Raw genomic sequence first — 8890 nt, forward strand, 5'->3', positions numbered from 1 at the left:
TTTCACTCTTTTTCTGCTTTTTATAGTTTTGACTATTTTATTGTCTCTCACTATATCAGTTGTACTTTTTTCCTACACAGAACAGAGTTTTAAAATACTTTGATAACCAATCAGAGAGTATTTCTTAGTAACATTCTAGCTCTTTGCAAATAGCGTAGTACCTTATAATAACAAAATAATTGTATTTTCTTTCTCCATTCACTTGTATTATTGCTGCCATTTGTTTGCTTACAACAGCCATATTTGTATGTATTTATATATACACACATAATCAAATACACAATTGCTACTGTTATTTTGAACAAACTATCATGTGTTACATAAATTAAATATAAGAAAAATACACGTTTTTTATTTTACCTTCATTTATGCCTTATCTAATACTATTCCCTTTTTTCCTGTAAATCTAAGTTTCTGACCTTTATCATTATCCTCTCTAAACAATGTCTTTTAACATTTCTTGCAAAGTAGATCTAGTGGCAACACATTTTTTTTCAATTATTTATTTTCATTTTTTTCACCTTTGAAGGATAATTTGTTAATGTACAGAATTCAAACTCAGTGGATTTTTTTTTTTTTTTTTTTTTTTGGTCTCAGCACTTTAAATATCTCACTACATTTTCCTTTTGATTACATGGCTTTGTGAATAAATTGAATTAATTTTTGTCTTTGTTCCTCCATAATTACTGTTTTATTCCTTTATTTTCTTTCAGGATTTCATCCTTATCTTTTATTTTCTATAATTTAAAAAGTGCTTACCTATTTGTGAGTTTTGTGAAATTTATCCTCTGAGTGTTCTCTGAGTTTTCTGGTTATGTGGATTAGTTACTGACATTAATTGGAGAGAAATTCTTAGTCATTATTATTTCAAATATTATTTCTATTTTTTTTCCCTCTCTTCTTCATCTGGAATTCACATTACTTGTATGTTACACCTTTTTGGTTGTTCTATAGTTCTTGAATATTCTGTTGTAATGTATTTTCAGTTTTTGTATCATTATATTAATTTTGGCTATTTCTACTGAAATATTCTTACGATCACCGATTGTTTCCTCAGCTATGTCCAGGTTACCAATAAGTTTATTAAAAACAGCCTTCATTTCTGTGTGGTGTTTTGTTTTGTTTTTTATGTCTAGCATTTCTTTTTGGTTCTTTGTTCTAATATACATGTCACTGCTTACATTACCTGCCTGTTCTTACATGTTGTCCACTTTATCCAAAAGCAACCTAGTAGCTTAATCTTAGTAGCTTAATCATAGTTGGTCAAAATTCTCATTCTGAGAATTTCAACATTTTTCCACATCTGGATTATATGCTTCCTCTTTCTCTTCAAACTGTGTTTGTTTGTCTGTTTATTTTTGCCTTTTAGTGTATCTTGTATTTATTTTCATCTTCATAGCCAGACTTGATGTACTAGGTAAAGCGAACTGTTATAAATAAACCTTTAGTGACGTGGTGGTAAATGTATGGAGAGGGAAATGTTATATAGTTATATGAGTAAGTCTTAATCAACCTGTATCCCTGAATAGCAAACTTTACAGGCACTTCTCAAGTTTTCTTCCCCCATGTTGGACAAAAGAGCAGGCTGAAGTTGGGTATTTCCCTTTCTCCACATGGAAATAGATCCATATGGAATTGGGTATTTCCTTTCTTCCCAGTCAATTATGTTCTAATTAAGTGGTTTTCCTGGATATAGACCTTGTTAAGAACAGAATGTCCTGACGTCTTTCAAAATTGTTCCTTTTCATCTCTCCCTGCCAAAACACAAATTAATTTTCTTCTAATATTCACTGTGACAACCTTGTCGAGCTCTTGGAGGTAAAACTCACAAAAATGTGGGAGCCCACAATGACCTAGTCCCCTAGAGATTTTATCTCTCATTCTTGTCTACACTGAGCCGCTAGTAACTTGTCATAGTTCAGGTTTCTCTACTTCAGCACTGTTTTCCATGGGGATTTGGGTCTATGAGTTTCTCATAAGTCACAATTCTTTGCATTCTGTTGCCTTCTCCAATTTTGAGGGTAGTGGCTTGTGCTGTGACCTTACCTCTCTGATGTTTCTAAGAATTTGTTGATTTTCAGTTTGTTAAGCATATTATTTGTTAGGATGAGGTGTCAACTTCTAGCTTCTTAATTGCTGGCTTGGTAGCCAGAAGTCAGGCTAAAGTTTTTAAAGTAAACATATTGCTTTAGTGTGTTCAGACTTTTGTATCAGAGTGCTGTAGGCTGGTGACTTATAAACAACAGCAATTTGTATCTCACAGTTCAGGAGGCTGGGAAGTCCAAGACGAAGCATTAGAAAATTTATTTTCTGGTGAGAATCTGTTTCCTGGTTTACATGACAGATGAGACAAAGGAGCGCTCCTGGATCTCTTTTACATGGGTGTCAACCCTTTTTATGAGGACTTTGCCCTTATGATCTAATCAACTAATAAAAACCCCACCTCCTAATACTGTCACATTGGGAGACACAAGCATTTTGACATCTGAATTTTGGTGTATCATTTTAATGAATTGAAAAAATAAGGTATAGAAACCTGGCAGCTTTCTATATTGTTATTTTTTACTGAACTCCATTCAGTGCACTTTATTCAATCCTTGTACAAGTTTAAATTCTGTTTTCAGCACTTAATGACCCTAAGTTAAGAGCAAGATATTTCTCCAAATTTTACTTTTGTAATTTACGAAGCAGATGTGATAATTATACCTATTTCAAGGCTATTACACCAAACATTAATTAAAATTTGATACTGTATAATGCTTTGAAAGTTACTTCTCACAAAGTAAATGCTCAAATCCAGTTAGCTACCATGTTGTTGCTTTTATTGTTGTTCATGTCATTACAAATAGACCTCTATAAGATATTTTTACTGTCAAGATATTTTCAAAACTAATATTACAACTAGGTTTAAATTCCATTTAGTAAACTATTGTATACTTTTCTACTCAAAATATATCTATTCAAAATAGAAAAAAAGAAATAATTTAAAACACAATATTATACAAATGTAGAATAAGAGATTTTCTAGAGTGTGGAAGTGATTTAAAAAAATACAATTCGTTCATGAGAAAAAGTTTTCCTGTACTATCTGGGTTTGCTTTTATAAAAAATAATGACCATAACTTTAAAAACTATTTGATCAAGATTTTATTTTATTCTGATTTTTTTAAGGATGTGTTGAAGATTTTTTTTATTTTTCCGATTTAAAAGTCTAATTCTGCTGCTGATTGCACTACAGATTTAGTTAATATAATGTAATTATCATGATAACTAAATATGCAATGTAAGCTATTTATTAACCTTGGCCATCTAATTTTGGTATCAATCTTTTATACTAATTAAGTTCTTTGCTTCTGCTTCTATAAGCAACATGGAATTACTTGTTATTCATACTAGTTTCTAGGTAATAAGAATGATACTTTTATATGGGAATGCATTGGTTACTAAGGAGAGAGCAATCACTGCAGTGCCACAGAGTAAGTGATCTGAAGAATAACTTAATTTTTATTCAATGATTGGTTGCTTTTTTCAAGACCATAAACAGTTGGCAGAATTTTTGTGTCTATAGTATGTTGAATTATGTTTATAAACTTTATTCCTGTTACATATCCAGAATATGTGAAGTTCTACTTCTGTCAAAAGCTGTAATAATCATTTCTTCCCCATTCTTCATATTTTCTCTTAAAAAATGTGATCTCAGCAATTGCTTTTAACTATATTTCCCTTCTATTCTAAGCTTTTTCCTATATTTGATCAAAATTTCTTTAAGTTTTGCATTTGTTGGGCCACAGAAATGTTATGTCTAGGTTTTATCTTTTGGTTTGCTATTTTAAAAAATAAATATGCAATAATAAATAATGCTGCCCTTTTATAATTCAATTATTTTATAAAAAGCTATGCTAAGAAACATTAATGGACTGGTAAATAAGAAAACTAAAAGAAGTTTGATCCATATAGCTAATCCAAGTAGAACCTGTATCTCTAGGCAAATTATACTATGTTATCCACATCTTCATTTGAAATTATTTTGTTGAGGTTAAATCAAAACAAATAAACACCCTGGTAATAAGAACTCATATATTTTAAAGCATTTTAGAACATTATCTTTATTTCTCACAACTCTGTATGGAAGCATCATTCTCTTTTTTGCAGATGAAGAAATTGAAACCAGGAGTTTTAATTAAATTTGATGGGAGTTACACAATTAATTAGTTCCTGAGCATAACATGACCCATGTATGCCTGAGTTCAGAGCAGGTGCTATTTTTATGGTAACATGATTTTTCTTCCAAATACAAGCATTGAATAAAGAGAAGCAGAAACACAAGGGTGCTTGGAAGTTTCTAGGGAATGAAAGTTTTGAGGAGAAAAGAATCAGATTGACTTTTTCCAGTTTGATAGCAAAGGGGCTTTTGAGACAATTTTAGGAAAAGAAGATAGGATTTCATTTGTTTACAATTCTTTTAAATCACCATGAGGTCAACTACACATATGCATGTACCTGTGTGAGTGTATTTATACACACAGACACACACACACACACACACACACACACACACACACACACACACACACATACACACTATTCTCCTCATTTATTTATTTAAAATATTTTAGCACTTTATATTTTCCTCGGTTAGAATTGCCTTTCATAACTTTTATAGCTTCATATATTTTGCAAAACTCTTTGGAATACCAGGCATGATATTAACAACATGGTATGAAGAACTTATTTTCAAACGAATGAAAATAAAATACTTTTGTTACTTAGCCACTAATATAGGGTTTTCTTCTTTATTTGGATATTTAATTTTATCTTGAAGCAATATAAGACAGTCACATTATATAATCATTTTCAAATGAAGATGTATTTTGTTAATTATTTTAAGCTTATAATTGAAGCATAATAAGTATACACATTTATGGGAAACAGTATGATGGTACAACGAATACATGTATACACTGTATGATGATCAAAGTGAGTATTGCCATAGCCATCATTTATATTTCTTGTGATGACAACATTCAAAATCTTCTCAAGCTAATTTGAAATATATACTACATTGCTATTTGCTAAAGTCACCGTAATGTAGTCACCCTAATGTACTAAAACACCATCATTTTTTCTTCCTGTCTAACTGTAACTTTGTACATGTTGATCAACCTCTTCCAGTGTCCTTTTCCTTCCTATTCTTCCCACCCTGTGATCACCACTACTCTACTCTCTACTCCCTTGAAATCAACTTTGTAGATTCCACATATAAGTAAAATCATGTGGTACTGGTCTTTCTCTGTTTGAGTTTATTTCATCTAAAATAATGGTCTCTAGATTAATACATGTTGCCACAAATTGCAGAAGTTCATTTTGCTTTATAGGCGAATAGCATTACATTGTATATTCATGCTATTTTTTATCCACTTATCCCTTGATGGACCCTTAGGTTGGTTCCACATATTGGCTATTATAAACAGTGCTGCAAATAAGCATGATAGTGCCATCTGTCTCTGACATACTGATTTTATTTTATTTGGCTATACACCCAGTAATGAAATTGATGGATCATATGGTAGTCCAGCATTAGTGATTTGTCTTTTTAATAAATAGATATTTTAACCAAGGTGGGTGATACCTTATTTCGATTTTAATTTGTTATTTCCATGATTAGGGATTATGAGTATTTTTTTCATATCTCGGTTGGGCATCTGTATGTCTTCTTTGGAGAAAGGTCTATTCAAATTTGTGTCCCTTTTATAATCAGATTTTTTTTTTTTGCTATTGTGCTGTCAGAGTTACTTACAAATTCTGGATACTTATTCATTGTCAGATGCATAGTTTGCAAATAACTTCTCCCATTCTGTAGGTTGTCTCTTTGCTTTATTGATTGTTTTCTTAGCTGTGCAAAGCTTTTTATTTTGTTGTAATATAATTTATCTGTTTTTGCTTTTGCTGCCTGTGCTTCGAGGTTTATTTAAAAAGTATTTGCCCAGCCCCTGAATTGTTTTCTTTATGTTTTTACCTGGTGGTTTCAAAGTATTAGGTCTTATATTTAAGTCTTTAATCCATTTGGAGTTAATATTTACATGTGGTAAGTAATAGGGATCTAGTTTTATTCCTCTACATATGACTATGTAGTTTGTACAGCATTATTTATTGAAAAGACTGTATTTTTCCTTAATGTGTGCTCTTGGTGCCTTTGTTGAAGATCAGTCTACCTAAATGCATGGATTTATTGCTAAATTCATTTTTCTACTTCATTGATCTATGTGTTTATTTTTATGACACATAGTTCCATACTGTTTTGGTTACTATAGTTTTATAATATATTTTGAAATCAGGCAGTGTGATGCCTCCAGCTTTGTTCTTTTTGTTCAAGATCACTTTGGTTATCAAGGATTTCTTTAATTTCCATATGAATTTTAAGATTATTTTTCTATTTTTGCAAAGAACGCCATTGACATTTTGGTAAAAGTTACATTGAATCTGTAGATTGCTTTGGATATATGAACATTTTAACAATATTAATATTTTGATGTATGAACACAGGATATATTTATATCTATTTGTATCCCTTTAAACTTTTTTCATCAATTTTTTGTTCGTTTTTATTGTAAAGATTTTTCACATCCTTGGGTAAGTTTATTCTTAGGTATTATATTTTAAGTTTATAGTTAGGGTAAATGGAATTGCTTTATTGAATTTTTTAAAGATAGTTTTACTATTAACATTAAAAATCTAATTTTTAAATGTTGGTTTTCTATCCTGTAACTTAACTAAATTTACTATTAGTTCTAACAGGATGTTTTGTGGAGTCTTTAAGATTTTCTATATATGTATATATAAAATCATTTTGCATGCAAACAAGTAATTTAACTTTATGAAAGAATAAATTATTTCTAATTTGGATTCCTTTTATTTATTTCTCTTGCCTAATTACTCTGGTCAGACCTTTCAATACTATATGGAATCAAAATGGTGAAAATGGGCATTTCTATTTTGTTCTGGATCCTAGAGGAAAGATTTTCAACTTTTGTTGGTTCAATATAGTTTAGCTTTTGTTTTATCATGTGGTCTTTATTGTTTTGAGGTATGTGTCTTTTATATCCAGTTTGTTGAAGATTTTTTTTTTTTACTGTGAAGATAAAATTGATCAAATGCTTTTTCAGCATCTATTGAAATGATCATACTGTTATTGATATTTATTGATTTGTATCTGGTAAACCATCTTGGCATCCTCAGAATAAATGTCATTTGATCATGATAAATGATCTTTTTAGTGTGTTGTTGAATTTGGTTTGCTAGCATCTTGTTGACAATTTTTGTATCTATGTTCATTAGGGATATTGGCCTGTAGCTTTTGTTCTTGTATTTTTGTCCAGTTTTGGTATTAGCATTATGCTGGTCTCATGGAATGAATTTGAAAGTATTGTATCTTCTTCAATTATTTAAAAATAGTTTGAGTAGAATTGGTACTAGTTCTCCTTTAAATGTTTGGTAGATTTCAGTAGTGAAGCCACTAGGTACTGGGCTTTTTTTTGATAGGAGATTTTCTTATTACTACTTCAATCTCATTACTCAGTATTGGTTTGTTCAGTTTTTGCATTTCTTGATAAGCTGTATATGTACAAGGATTTATTTCTTTCTTTAATATTTTCTAAATTGTTGCCATATAGTTATTTATAGTAGTCTCTTATAATCCTTTGTATTTCTGTGTTGTTAGCTGTAATGTTTCCTTTTTCATCTCTGATTTTTTTGAATCGGAGTCTTACTCTGTCACCCAGGCTGGAATGCAGTCACATACTCATTGCCAACGCAGCCTTAACATTCTGAACACAGGCGATCCTTCCATCTTTTTTTATTTATTTAGAGATGAGGTCTTGCCAAGTTGCCCAGTCTGGTCTTGAACTCCCTGGCTCAGGTAATCCTCTTGCCTTGGCTTCCCCAAATGCTGTGATTAGAGGCTTGAATCACCACACTCAGCTCTGATTTTGTTTTCTAGCTACAAACTGTACCATGGCTTTTGCATATGCTGCTCTCTGTAATGAAGTTTCATCTTCTTCAGTCATGGACCTTCAGCTGACAAACTCGTACAACACTTTATCATATTTCAGAGTAACTTGGAAATGCATTTTTGATTATCTTAGTCCTTACTAAATTTGAAATTTCTTAAGAGCAGGAATTGTTTCTTCAAAGTTTAGCATCATCTCTAGCATAGTGATGTACATGTATTCGTTAAATGAAAGGTTATTAAAGAAATAATATTATCTAATTAAGTTTTTGACCAAAAACTAACACTTATGTATTTTAGATGAGAAAATAAATAAGAAAACTTGCAATTTTGAAAATGAGAAAATAAATGAGAAAATTTATAATTTTGTGAGCAGGAATAATAATTTTAAAAAAAGTTTGCAACTCCCAGGAAAACACAGTGCCCATTTTCACCTACCCCACAGAATAGTTAACAAAGTTAAGAAAGAGTCTATCATATGAAATTGAGAAATATCTTTGACCCCTTTAAAACAAATTCAAAGATAAATGAATATAATAAATGTGTTAGTGTCTGAAAATATCCTTGCAGACTTAAGAAGGTTATATCTATAAAAATTGTTTTAATTCATATTGTGGTTTAGTATTACTTATTTCACCAGCTTTAGCTACTAAAGAGAACTATCCTTAGCATTCTTCTTTAAGTTGACCTGTCTCCACTTTCACCTTCCACAACATATTAAAACTATAACAACAGAGCTTAATATAGATAGGACATGTACTTATAAAATAATTTCTAATCTCAGAGAACATCTCAGCACTACTAATTGTGTTCATGGGTCAGTAATTTTAAAAATATAGACTAAAGTCCTGCATTGTTCTATTTTCGTTGTGCTTTTAAATAAAC

The sequence above is a fragment of the Carlito syrichta genome, unplaced genomic scaffold (assembly GCF_000164805.1).
Source record: "Carlito syrichta isolate Samal-C Ts95f unplaced genomic scaffold, Tarsius_syrichta-2.0.1 Scaffold304638, whole genome shotgun sequence".
NCBI lineage: Eukaryota > Metazoa > Chordata > Mammalia > Primates > Tarsiidae > Carlito > Carlito syrichta.